Genomic DNA, 14,986 nt, shown 5'->3' with positions numbered 1-14,986 from the left:
ATGAATGTGGTAATGAGAAACCCAAAACAACAGGAGAGAGGTATGAATGAAGGAAGACTGGAGAAAGTGGAATACTGCAGCACTTATTCTCTCATTTCTATCTCCTATATTTAAATTTCAGATAAACAATAATACTTTTATAGTGTAAATATGTCCCAAATATTGCATGGGACACTCATACACTAAAAAATCATTTGCTGTTTATTTGAACTGAGTATCCTGTACTTTTATTTGCTAAATCTGGTAGCCCTAGGAAAGACCCACTAGTCTTAGTAGAGGTGGATCGCCCTTCGTTTATCCCCTTCTTAAAAAATTATATTAATTGAAGCAAAACACATGTACAAAAGAACACTCATCATGAGTGTACAGGTCACTGAACATTCACAAATGAAGACACCCACGTAGCCAGGACCTAGGTCAAAATCCAGACTGTTAGCCCCCTAGAAGCCTCTCCTGTGCTCCTTTCCCTCCAGTAAGAATAATTACTACCCTGACTTCTAACAGTAAATCTTCTAGATTTGCCCATTTCACCACTCCTTCTATTTAAGGTTGGTGGCCTCACAGTCTAAAGGTTTCCACCTACTTGGCGGAAACATAGACCCATGGCATGATGTTAAATGTCCCGTTGATTGAATACAGTTGAGGTTAGGGAAGAGTGCTCCTGCTTCCATGTATTAAGTGAATTCTCTAGGAAGTGTATTTATCCATTACCTTACAGGACAGAAGGTGGGCAGAACCTTCCAGGGAACCTAGGAGGTAATACTTTCCAGAGGAACCAGTAGATAACAAAGGCAGAAATTTAGAAGTGAATCTTCTAGGATATATTATAGTAGGTTATGTACTTTGAACTAGGAGTGATTTTGTTGGTGGTACACTTATGGGCTTCCCTTGTAGCTCAGTTGGTAAAGAATCTGCCTGCAGTGCAGGAAACTGGGTTCAATCCCTGGGTTGGGAAGATCCCCCGGAGAAGGAAATGGCAACCCACTCCAGTATCCTTGCCTGGGGGTCGCAGAGAGTCAGGCACGACTGAGCAACTAACATACTTAACAGAGAGATAGCAAGAACTAACCATTCAACAGACTGTCCCATGTAGAGTTTGAAGGTGATCTTACCCCCCAACAAATAACGCCCATTAGTAGTGTTTATCTTCACTGGCACAGCTTTTTTACATCAAGTTGTTCCATGAGGCCACCTGATACCTCTGAGTCTATAACTCCTTCAACTTATAGAGAGGATACCGGTCTCATGCTATCAGAATGCATCGGAATCATTCCTATGACTAAGGACAGAGGATTAGAACAGAGAAGAAAGTCCCTTCCCATTCTCTCCAGTAGTGCTGGGAAAGATAACTGCAGGAAGGGAGCCTTAAGACAGAATGGGATCATCTCTGACAGGACCTTTACATGAACCAGCCTGGAAAAGATGGAGGCTCCAGCAACACACTGAGTTTACTAAATATTCCCAAGTATTCCTTGCAGCTGAGCCCATAGAGCTGAGTCATTTTATGATAGCTCCTGCATGAAGAACTAGAAGTATATGACATGGCTGGCCAAGGATCCTTCTCCAATTGGATCCGAGAATGGGATTACTGGTGATTCAGTATAGGAAGGACCTTCAGATATTAGACTGCTGCTGCTGCTGCTAAGTCACTTCAGTTGTGTCCAACTCTGCGCGACCCCACAGACAGCAGCCCACCAGGCTCCCCTGTCCCTGGGATTCTCCAGGCAAGAACACTGGAGTGGGTTGCCATTTCCTTCTCCAATGCGTGAAAGTGGAAAGTGAAAGTAGGAAGTCACTTTGTCGTGTCCAACTCTTAGCGACCCCTTGGACTGCAGCCCACCAGGCTCCTCTGTCCATGGGATTTTCCAGGCAAGAGTACTGGAGTGGGGTGCCACTGCCTTCTCCACAGAAATAAGACTGGGTGGTGCCAAAAAGTCTCAATAGTTTCTGAGCAGTAGCATTCCAGGCAAAAGGGAGGCAATGACATTCTCTCTGCCTCTCCAACCAAGTTCAAAACCAAGAAGGTAAAACATGGTACTTCCACTTCCTATCACTGTATTCCTTCCTTACCTGGTATACAGACTGCCTGTTACAAATACAATGAAAGAAGGAAGTCTGATATGGTATCACTTACATATATAATTTAAAATACAACATAAATGAACATAGCTAGGAAACAAAAACAGATTCACAGATATAGAGAACAGACTTCTGTTTGCCAAGGTGGAGGAAGAGGAGGCAAGGACTATGAGCTTGGGATTAGCAGACGCAGACAATTATATATAGGAGGGGTAACCAACAAAGACCTACTGTATAACACCGGGAACTATATTCAATACCCTGTAGCAAACCATAATGGAAAAGAGTAAGAAAAAGAATATGTATGAATAACTGAGTGACTGCTGTATAGCAAAAATTAAACACAACATTGTAAATCAACTATTTTGTTATTTAGTCACTAAGTTTTATCCGACTCTTTGTGACCCCATGGACTGCAGCATGATAGGCTTGCTTGTCCTCCATTATCTCCTGCAGTTTGCTCAAACTCACGTCCATCGAGTCAGCGATGCCATCCAACCATCTCATCCTCTGTCTCCCCCTTCTCCCCCTGCCTTCAATCTTTCCCAGTGTCAGGGTCTTTTCCAATTAGTCACCTCTCTGCATCAGGCAGCCAAAGTGTTGGAGCTTCAGCATCAGTCCTTCCAATGAGTATTCAGGGTTGATTTCCTTTATATATCGATAATTTTTTTTTTGAAAGGAAGTCTATTTGCACTGTTAGTCATAATATCAAGAAAGTAGAACACTATTTAACAATGGGACCTTGATTAAATGCATTATGCTATATTCCACACAATGAAATCTTTTCCAGTCTTTAAAATGACATTGTAGAAGAAAACACTACTACAGTCATAGCAGCCAAAGCTAGTCCTATTGATACAAAGCCTGTACTGCTATTTGCCAGGTACTATTCTAACTACTTGGCAAATGTTGACTCACTTAAATATTCACAACTGTGTGAATTAGGAACACAGTTGAAAATTATTCCCATTTTTCAGATGAGGAAACTGCAGTACCTTTATCAATTAAAAGACACGCCTAAAGGTCACACAGCAAATAAGTAACAAAGTTGGTATTCAAATCCAGACAGGCTAGCTGCAGAGTCCACACTGCTAACTGTATGATGACAAAGGAAACTGTTAATCATTTATCAGTAAGGGAGAAAAGCCAGGCTAAAATTTAAAAAAAAAAAAAAAAAAAAAGGTTGGAAAGTGTGATTCCAATTCTATATCAAACATTTAATCATATGACTATATTATTACAGAAAAAATTACTGCAATGATACATGCCATAGTGTTAACAATGAAAGATCAGAATTTAAATGCTTCTTAATTCCCTCTTTATAGTATTGGGAATTGTCTACAGTTTCATCAACTCAACATTTGTGACCTTTATGCAAGGCCTCCTAATATGAAAGCAAGGAAAGCTTAGTCATACCCTACAGAAAATGTTCAATGATGTGCCCAGATCACATCATGCCAACCATCTTACCTCAGAGAAAAATGAGCTTCAAACTTATTAATGCTTAAATCCAATGCATGGGAGGTGAGCTCTGCAGAGCAGCAAGCAGATGTTAGAAAGCTGAAGCTGGCAGGGACCTCAAACTTCTTGAATCTATGCCCTCATTTGGTAGAAATTGAGGCTTGAGACATTACTCATAGGAAGATGTTTAACTGGGAGGCCCTTATAGAAAAATGGCATTATCCTCAAGAAATAGAACTCAGTGGGAAATTTCACAAGTTATTTAAAATTTAGTCACAAAAAGTCATGGCAATAGCAAGAGGGCATTTGAGAAGATTTTTTATCTTTCTGTGGCCATGAAAGTTTGCTGTGAGTAAGCTCTATGAGTGTATTGTAGCAAAGATTCACGCATATAATTTGGGAGAGTTCGAAATTAGCTATAACTGAGAAGAATCTACCACAGATGATGACATGGGCATGTAGCCTTCTTTTCCCAGGCTACACCCTCCGACAGGGCTGGGTTACAGACATTCTCCCCGAAGGTGCCAGTGGAGGTAACCCAGCGTTCTTAGACTTCTACTTTAGTCTAGATTCCCTGAGGAAAGGGTAAATTGAAAAACCAAGTCTCCCAACCAGCCCCACCCTTCCAAGACATCATGGTGACTCATGGGAGGATGGTAGAGAGAGCTGACAATCTCTAAGCAACATGGTTTTTCAAAGCTTGACCTTTTCAACAGCCACTCCCAGTAACAGGGCCAATTAGTGAGTCCTGCTGACAGAGCAGCCTGTCCTAACAGCTCCCCTCCCAGCTGCATGCCTTCCAGTATCTCTTGCTGATTCCAGGTCTTGAGTCTCCCTGGCTGTGTGGATCACAACAAACTGTGGAAAATTCTTCAGGAGATGGCAATACTAGACCACCTTACCTGCCTCCTGAGAAATCTGTATGCAGATCAAGAAGCAATAGTTAGAACTGGACATGGAACAAGAGACTGGTTCCAAATCAGGAAAGGAGTATGTTAAGGCTATATATTGTCACCCTGCTTATTTAACTTATATGTAGAGTACATCATGGGAAATGCCGGCCTGGATGAAGCACTAGCTGGAATCAAGATTGCGGGAGAAATATCGATAACCTCAGATATGCAGATGGAGAAGGCTATGGCACCCCATTCCAGTACTCTTGCCTGGAAAATCCCATGGACAGAGGAGCCTGGTAGGCTGCAGTCCATGGGGTTGCTAAGAGTTGGACACGACTAAGCAACTTCACTTTCACTTTTCACTTTCATGCATTGGAGAAGGAAATGGCAACACACTCCAGTGTTCTTGCATGGAGAATCCCAGGGATGGGGGAGCCTGGTGGGCTGCTGTCTATGGGGTCGTACAGAGTCGGACACAACTGAAGCGACCTAGCAGCAGCAGCAGTAGATATGCAGATGACACCACCCTTATGGCAGAAAGCGAAGAACTAAAGAGCCTCTTGATGAAAGTGAAAGAGGTGAGTGAAAAAGTTGGCTTAAAACATAACATTCAGAAAGCTAAGATCATGGCATATGGTCCCATCACGTCAAGGCAAATAGATAGGGAAACAATGGAAACAGTAACAGACTTTATTTTTTGGGGCTCCAAAATCACTGCAGATAGTAACTGCAGTCATGAAATTAAAAAAATGCTTGCTCCTTGGAAGAAAAGCTATGACCAAACTAGACAGCATATTAAAAAGCAGACGTTATTTTGCTGAGAAAGGTCTGTCTAGTCAAAGCTATGGCTTTTCCAGTAGTCATGCATGCATGTGAGAGTTGGACTATAAAGAAAGCTGAGTGCTGAAGAATTGATGCTTTTGAACTGTGGTGTTGGAGAAGACTCTTGAGAGTCACTTGGACTGCAAAGAGATCCAACCAGTCCATCCTAAAGGAAATCAGTCCTGAATATTCATTGGAAGGACTGATGCTGAAGCTGAAACTCTAGTACTTTGGTCACCTGATGTGAAGAACTGACTTCTTAGAAAAGACCCTCATGCTGGGAAAGATTGAAGTCAGGAGGAGAAGAGGACGACAGAGGATGAGATGGTTGGATGGCATCTCCGACTTGATGGACATGAGTCTGAGAAAGCTCTGGGAGTTGGTGAAGGACAGGGAAGCCTGGCATGCTTCAGTCAACAGGGGTTGCAAAGAGTTAGACACAACTGAGTGACTGAACTGAACTGGCTCAATGATGATGTATCACCTCTAGAGGGCAGCTCAAAGCAGGGCTTTAACTGAGTTCTGGAATGATGGCACTGCAGATTTTAAAGAAACTGTTCAAATGTCCTGGAGTACATTAATGAAACAAGCCTATGCTCTTTCATGGAATGTCACAATTTTCACTGCCTTCTCAAGTCATTTACAGAACTCTTGGACTCCTGTGTACAGACCAAAAATATATACAAGTATTGAAACTAAATGGAACTATTTGATAAGAGTTGCTAGTCTTACAAAGAAAGAACTGAGAGGTTTCAAAGGGAAGGTTTTTATCAGCTGAGATAGTGAACAAGGCATTCATCCAGGAGATGGCCTTTGAGCTGGGCCTTACAGATGGACCTAAATAAGGAAAGATATAGCAGAACAGGAATACCTAGACAGTGAGAAATGTTTGAACAACATTTTGGAGCTATGAAAGAGTCATAGCACAGCAAAACAAGAAGTTGTTTTTTATAAGATATAAGTGTCCTATATCCAAGCCATGAACTGAGAAGAGAACAATATTTTATCAAATCTAAGATGGCACAAGTGTATCAATTGCAAGATGCACTCTGATTTCAGAGATGTTTTCATCGTTTAAAAGATGTATTTTACATTTCTCCAAAGAAGAAATACAGATGGCCAACCAAAACATGAAAAGATGTTCAGCATCAATAATTATTAGAGAAATGCAAATCAAAACTACAATGAGGTATCATTTCACACCAGTCAGAAGGGCAGAAATCAAAAAGTCTACTAACAATAAATGCTGGAGAGGGTGTACAGAAAAGAGAACCCCTGCAATGTGGGGAAGAATGTAAATTGGTACAACCACAATGGAGAACAGTGTGGAAGTTCTTTAAAAAACTAAAAACAGAACTATCATATAACCCAGCAATTCCACTCCTAGGCATACATACAGAGAAAACCAGAATTTGAAAGGACACATGCACCCCAATGTTCACTTCAGCTCTATTTACAATAGCCAGGACATGGAGGCAACGTAAATGCCCATCAACAGAAGAATGGATAAGGAAAGGTGGTAGATATATACAATGGAATATTGCTCAGCCATAAAAAGGAATGAAACTGCATCATTTGCAGAGACGTGGATGTGCCTAAAGATTGTCATACAGAGTGAAGTAAGCCAGAAAGAGAACAACAAATATTGTATATTAACACATATATGTGGAATCTGGAAAAATGCTAAGATTATCTTATTTGGAAAGCAGAAATAGACACATGAACATAGAGAACAAACATGGGTACCAAGGGGGGATGAGGGGGTGGGATGAATTGGGAGATGGATTGATATACACCATTATTATGTATAAAATAGGTAACTAATGAGAAACCACTGTATAGCACAGGGAACTCTATTCCTTGCTCTGTGGTGATGGAAGGGAAGGAAATCCAAAAAGAGGTGATATATGTGTATATATGGCTGATTTACTTTCCTACACAGCAGAAATTGACACAGCAGTGTAAAGCAACTATATTCCAATAAAATAAATAGATGGACAAACTGTGGTATATTCATGGGGTCACATATTATTCATCAGTAAAAGAAATGCATGCTCAAGAGCACAGGATATGGCAGAACTTTAAAGCATACTGCTAAGTGAAAGAAGCCAGTCTGAGAAACTATAAGTTTATGATTCCAACTCTTTGACATTCTAGAAAAGGCAAGACTTTGGAGACAGGAAAAAGATTAGTAGTTGCTAGGAAGTTCAGGTGGCTAGGGTGAGGGGGAAATGGATGACTAGGTGGAACACATGGGATTTTTTAAGGCAGTGAAATGATTCTGTATGATACTGTAATTATGGATTCATGTAATTATCCAGATGCAACCTATGGACCTCTGTTACAATTAATGTATCAATATTGGTTAATCAATTGAAGTAAATATAGTATATTATAACATAATGTTTATAAGAGGAGAAACAGTGGGGAAGGCAATGAAAGGTTGTAAAGGAACTCTTTGTACTTTCTACTCAATCATTCTATAAACCTAAAACTGCTTAAAAATATAGACAAATTAAAAAAAAAAATCATATCACTAACAAAAAAAAGATGTCTTAGAATAGATGAAACACAGTAAGGGTCATATTATCAGTTCAGTTTAGTTCAGTCGCTCAGTCATGTCCGACTCTTTGTGACCCCATGAATTGCAGCACACCAGGCCTCCCTGTCCATCACCAACTTCCGGAGTTCACCCAGACTCATGTCCATCGAGTCAGTGATGCCATCCAGCCATCTCATCCTCTCTTGTCCCCTTCTCCTCTTGCCCCCAATCCCTCCCAGCATCAGAGTCTTTTCCAATGAGTCAACTCTTCACAGGAGGTGGCCAAAGTACTGGAGTTTCAGCTTTAGCATCATTCCTTCCAAAGAACACCCAGTGCTGATCTCCTTCAGAATGGACTGGTTGGATCTCCTTGTAGTCCAAGGGACTCTCAAGAGTCTTCTCCAACACCACACTTCAAAAGCATCAATTCTTCGGCACTCAGCTTTCTTCACAGTCCAACTCTCACATCCATGCATGACCACTGGAAAAACCAAAGCCTTGACTAGACGGACCTTTGTTGGCAAAGTAATGTCTCTGCTTTTGAATATGCTATCTAGGTTGGTCATAACTTTCCTTCCAAGGAGTAAGCATCTTTTAATTTCATGGCTGCAATCACCATCTGCAGTGATTTTGGAGCCCCAAAAAATAAAGTCTGACACTGTTTCCACTGTTTGCCCATCTATTTCCCATGAAGTGATGGGACTGGATGCCATGATCTTCGTTTTCTGAATGTTGAGCTTTAAGCCAACTTTTTCACTCTCCTCTTTCACCTTCATCAAGAGGCTTTTTAGTTCCTCTTCACTTTCTGCCATAAGGGTGGTGTCATCTGCATATCTGAGGTTATTGATATTTCTCCTGGCAATCTTGATTCCAGCTTGTGCTTCTTCCAGCCCAGCCTTTCTCATGATGTACTCTGCATATAAGTTAAATCAGCAGGGTGACAATATACAGCCTTGACGGACTCCTTTTCCTATTTGGAACCAGTCTGTTGTTCCATGTCCAGTTCTAACTGTTGCTTCCTGACCTGCATACAGATTTCTCAAGAGGCAGGTCAGGTGGTCTGGTTTTCCCATCTCTTTCAGAATTTTCCACAGTTTATTGTGATCCACACAGTCAAAGTATAGAATGTCTTAAAAATCAGATAGGAAGGGTAAATGGTAAGGAAGGGGGAACCTAGAAGGCTTTGGAGCAGGGTTGTGATATTATGCTTTATGAAGATTGCTCTAGTTTCTGCAAGGAGGCCAAGGTGAGCTACGTTGTGCTAAAGCCACTGCATTAGTTCAGGGCCAAAGGAGGTAGAGGGGTGGCAATAGGAACAGAAAGGTCAGACATAAGAGATATTTTCAAGGAAAACCCAAGTGAGTCAACCACATAAACATGCCAAATGAGAGAGGAGTCAAAGATGAATTCCAGATGGCTAATGAGGAAGAATGTGCTATGCCTGTCATATTTTACGTTTCCAACGTATGTTTTCTTCTTGCATGATTTTTCCTTTCCTGATTTTGTCTAGATAGTAATTTTGTAATTCCTTTTCTTCTCTATTTACTGTTTAAAAAGTTTTTTATTCCTATTTTTATAGTGATAATGGTGGCTCTTACATAGTTAAGCCTACATTTTTATGCAGACACAAAAAATTAATAGCTAATTCTCAAATGAAATGGAATATTTAATTGATTTTTCTTTCCTCGTCCATCCACATCCTCATCACTACCCCTTTCAGGCTTTGCTGATATTATTACATTTAGAATTTTATTTGGGTCCTAGATTTAGGCACATTTCATATCTAGTCACAAGTGTTAATTAATTATGCTATAAAAGGCAAAGGAGAAAAGGAAAGATATATCCATCTGAATGCAGAGTTCCAAAGAATAGCAAGGAGAGATAAGAAAGCCTTCCTAAGAGATGGGTGAAAAGAAATAGAGGAAAACAATAGAATGGGAAAGACTAGAGATCTCTTCAAGAAAATTAGAGATACCGAAGGAACATTTCATGCAAAGATGGGCTCAATAAAGGACAGAAATGGTAGGGACCTAACAGAAGCAGAAGATATTAAGAGGTGGCAAAAATACACAGAACTATACAAAAAAGATCTTAATGACCCAGATAACCAAGATGGTGTGATCACTCACACTCACCTAGAGCCAGACATCCTGGAATGTGAAGTCAAGTGGGCCTTAGGAAGCATTCTACAAACAAAGCTAGTGGAGGTGATGGAATTCCAGTTGAGCTATTTCAAATCCCAAAAAGATGATGCTGTGGAAGTGCTGCACTCAATATGTCAGCAAATTTGGAAAATGCAGCAATGGCCACAGGACTGGAAAAGGTCAGTTTTCATTCCAATCCCAAAGAAAGGCAATGTCAAAGAATGTCTAAACTACTGCACAATTGTTCTCATCTCACACTAGCAAAGTAATGCTCAAAATTCTTCAATCTAGGCTTCAACAGTATGTAAGCTGTGAACTTTCAAATGTTCAAGCTGGATTTAGAAAAGGCAGAGGAACCAGAGATCAAATTGCCAACATCCACTGGATCATAGAAAAAGCAAGAGAATTCCAGAAAAACATCTACTTCTGCTTCATTGACTATGCTAAAACCTTTGACCGTGTGGATCACAATGAACTGTGGAAAATTCTTCAAGAGATGGGAACCAGACCATCTTACCTACCTTCTGAGAAACCTGTATGCAGGTCAAGAAGTAACAGTTAGAACTGGACATCGAACCACAGACTGGTTCCAAATTGGGAAAGGAGTACATCAATGGTGTTTACTGTCACCCTACTTATTTAACTTATATGCAGAGTACATGATGAGAAATGCCAGGCTGAATGAAGCACTAGCTGGAATCAAGATAGCTGGGAGAAATATCAATAATCTCAGATATATAGCAGAAAGTGAAGAACTAAAGAGCCTCTTGATGAAAGTGAACAAGGAGAGTGAAAAATCTGGCTTAAAACTCAGCATTCAAAAAATTAATATCATGGCATCCAGTCACATCACTTCATGGCAAACAGATGAGGAAACAATGGAAACAGTGAGAGACTTTATTTTCTTGGGCTCCAAAATCACTGCAGATGGTGACTGCAGCCATAAAATTAAAAGACGTTTGCTCCTTGGAAGAAAAGCTATGACCAATTAGACAGCATATTAAAAAGCAGAGATATTACTTTGCCAACAAAGGTCCGTCTAGTCAAAGCTTTGATTTTTCCAGTAGTCATGCATCTAGTCATGCATGACCATAAAGAAAGCTGAGCGCTGGAGAATTGATGCTTTTGAACTGTGGGTTTGGAGAAGACTTTTGAGAGTCTCTTGGATAGCAAGGAGATCAAACCAGTCAATCCTAAAGGAAATCAATCCTGAATATTAATTGGAAGGACTGATGCTGAAGTTCCAATACTTTGGCCATCTGATGCGAAGAGCTGTCTCGTTAAAAAAGACCTGATGTTGGAAAGACTGAAGGCAAGAAGAGAAAAGGACAACAGAGGAAGAGATGGTTGGATGGTATCACCGACTCAACGGACATGAGTTTGAGCAAGCTCCAGGAAATGGTGAAGGACAGGGAATCCTGGCATGCTGCAGTTCATGGGGTCGCAAAGAGTCAGACATTACTGAGTGACTCAACAACAAATGCAAAATACTCCCCACAAACAGGATCACTTTTAAGCCATCAAAAATATAGTAAAACTTATGGAGACTTCTACTACAAGGCCTGCTATGAATTTCAGTTTATGGTCCACGTTGTGCTAATTCCTAATAATTCCTAACTACCTCTTAATTGTTGCAATTTTTAATACTGCTGTAATTTCTGTTTTCCTAATTTTTTTTAAGCTTTACTGCTCTTAAAACTCTGATTTAGCATATGTCTTATTCTTACCCCAGGATGCATATTTCTAGAATAAAGTATACAGTTTTAATTGCTGCACCTTAAGGAAACCATGAGAGAGATTCAGAAGGAGCACAGAAATACAATAAAATGCTTGGGGAGCAAGGGCTGCTGCTGTGTAGGGACCAACAATAATCATTAGGGATATTACATTTGGTAAAGAAATGACTTTTGGGCATATGGTTTAGGGTTTTGAAATCAAGAGGCAAAGAAGAGGTGAGTTTACTGGTAGAATACTTATACTAATATTAGAACATTTTATGAAACTTCTACGAAATAGAAAAATTAAAGCTGTTAAAGAAGTAGTTTTCCTAGACACCTTGTTTTGCCTCTTCATGTCTAATCGTTATCCTTCTCTGCCCTGCTTTGGCCCTGGGAGGCTGACTAATATGCACAGTATCAACAAACTCCCTTTCCCTCTGGCCAGGGTTGGGTTTGGCCAGTGAGGTGGTGATGAGAAGCCCGGGGGCAGGAGACTGGGAGATGGAGGGGAATGAGGTTGGGATATTTGTTCCTCAGCTCCTTCTCTACCATGGTGTGCAGGGTTGGCTGAGTCTATCTACTGCAAGCTGCCACTCTTGTCAGAGAGCTCTCTTCATAGTCTTTCTGGGTTCTGGGAAATATATCCTCCCTTGCCCACTTAAGACTTGTGGGCAGTAACAGCTCCCCATTGTGCTCCCCACATACTGCTTTATCCCTTGCTGATGTCTATAAACCTTGCCCATATCTTGTAAACAGTGCATTTACTAACTTCCTTCAATTGCCTGCATGGAGTATGCAATCCATGTCCAGACATATTGCATCTAGAGATCCTGGCACCCAAGAAATAGTAATAGTAGAAAGCACAAATGTAAAAATGTGACCATGGTTAAAAGAGATGACCCTGACTTTGGCCACTGTGTATCATTTTGAGATTGTATTATTGGAACCAGGGGATACCGGTTGGGCTTGGTGGTTGAGTGAATATAGGCCTTTGCTTTTAGAGAATAAATATTTCCACCATCAATAATCTTGAGACATGGTTAATCCCCATGTAGGGAAAAAAATGATACTACATACTGTGGAAGGAGGTGCTTCCATGTGTCTCTGGATCAAGGATCCATTTGTCCCTAGACCTTGAAATATGAAGAGCAGGTTTGTGCAGGTGGTCAGCTATTTTCAGGGCAGTAGCATAATTAAGCTTCTGGTTTTGTCCGGAATGGCAATATAGACAACAGCAGCTCAGAGAAGAAAATAATCAGTACTTGAGGTCTTGGGGTAAGGCACCCCTAGCCTGGAAAAGCCTTGTCTCTACTTCTTAGCCACACTGAAAAGTGGGGAGTATTATCAGGATGCTCTCTTTGGGCCAAAGGGAAGAGTTTCTTTTTCCCAAAGATAAAGTGGGGGCAACAGTGGGCATTGGTGGGGAGAACTAAGTCCATGACAGAAGAACATTCCTGAAGGTCAAAGCAGCAAGGAGAAGGCCAGAGGGGACACAGAGACAGCTCTATTTCAGAAAGCTTTATATACCAACAAAGGTAGTACAAACAAGGTTTCAGATATTATTGAGGGCACTTTGAGAGAAGTGAATTTCCAGCACACAGGCCGGTAGGAGAGAATGCTGTCATAATTTTAGTATAAAATTAAAGGATACTTTCCACTGTAAGTCATAGACTGCAAAGTTAGGAATACATTGGTTACAGAAATAGCTTCCAAAGGGTCAGGTAAACCCTATCTCTAGTGGACTGATAGCAGTTTACTTATGGAAAGTGAAATATATTCCTGAGGACTGATACTGCAGAAATCAAGGTTCCCTTCCACAAAACTCCCTTTGAACTTCTGCTTCAGTCAGAATGCAAGATTAGATGGGTATGGCAATATTCATGGATTTTGTTTTCATTGAGGTTCTGCAATTCATTTTTCCCTGTACTAGAGACAGGAATAGTTCTTGAAGCTGTCACAGGGCTGATGTGATGCCTGATTCCTATTTTGGTTTAAAGGAACTTAGAATCTCATTAGCGGCCAAACCAACTCTCGTTAGTCATATGAACCTTGCACGTTTACTGAGAACTTGTCCTCTGCTCTGCCAAGAAGCAAGGGCACTATGTGCCAGCTAAAAGAACATCACCTGACAAACTCTAACATAACATGAAGCCTGGACTCAGTTTATATAAGCAGTATACCCAGGTATCATCTAAAAATATTGTTATGAGTTATTACTTTGGATCAGATACATTTCTCCAGATTTTTAAATGTATGAAGAGTAGCTTCATATATTAAGAGTTCTGTAAAAGCTCAAGAAGAGAAATTACTGAGAATAAATATCAACTCTCATAGGAAAAATAATTTCTCTTGTCCTTGGAAAACGTTAATCGAACTTGAGGGGTCCAGCCAGCTTAGCATCTCAAGATGATAACCTGGGATAAAGAGAAATTGAGACATAAGGTTTTAACATAAACTCTCCTATGAAACAGATCCTCCTGAATATGGTTAGAGTCTGAAATGTCAGGCTTTCTCCTGTCCACTACCACCAATTATGTATGACTGGGTTCAAATATTCTACCTCAGGGACATTTTGTTTCTCCACAGGCATAAACATTCCTCTCTTCCCAGGAACTTATGAGCTCTCTTCAAGGAGTTTTTTGCCATGTGAGGGAGGGAGACCCCATGTAGTCTGATGTACCTAATCTGTTCCCGTGACATCTGACCAAAGAGTGCATCTGCACGGCTGCCTTGCCTCCCTGTACTCTTTCGACCTTTCTGTTTACACTTGAAGTTATCTCCAAGAGCATGTGACTCAAGCAGCAAAGGATCAGGGATCAAGGCTGAAATATTATAGACACAGTGGATTAGCAGCCAAGGAGCAGTTCCTCTGACTCAGGCTATGCAGTGTTCTGAGGTTTCATTTTCTGGCAACCATGTCACTCAGACTGTAATGGCTTTGTAATTCTGAGGAGTAATTCTGAATTACAACATGGCAAGATCCCTGATGGATGAGTTCATTTTCTGGGTGTACTATTTGGGCACATTATGTCAACTATATTCACTTGAATAAAACCTGCAAAGAAGAGGAGGGTTTTTGTTTCTAATTTAGTTCATGTTAACTCTCTTAAGGTTGTGATTCCATTGCTCATCCTGACTAGCATGTGGTTACAGGAATGGCAAAGTGTTTCCTGTATCAAGAGGTCAGACATCCTAACAGTGCCCTTTTATTGGCACTGCAGGATAGGTGTTGGCTGTCTACCATTCAGTATCTACTATATCTTTAATATCAATATCACAAAAGGAAATGTCTATGGGGACAGTCAGAAAACTGAACACAGGCAT

At 40.7% G+C, this 14,986-nt stretch overlaps 1 protein-coding gene across 2 annotated transcripts in view; it reads right to left on the bottom strand.

The window, feature by feature from the left end:
• The window catches only part of WDPCP (WD repeat containing planar cell polarity effector), a 516,387-nt gene that overhangs the window by 468,558 nt on the left and 32,843 nt on the right, over nucleotides 1-14,986 (bottom strand). The gene's annotated exons all lie outside the window — the stretch shown is intronic.

The sequence above is a fragment of the Bos grunniens genome, chromosome 11, assembly GCF_055505025.1.
Source record: "Bos grunniens cultivar Pamir isolate PY7600 chromosome 11, Bosgru_T2T1.0, whole genome shotgun sequence".
Taxonomy (NCBI): domain Eukaryota; kingdom Metazoa; phylum Chordata; class Mammalia; order Artiodactyla; family Bovidae; genus Bos; species Bos grunniens.
Note: the sequence above shows the minus strand (reverse complement) of the source record. Positions and strands in the feature narration are given on the sequence as shown.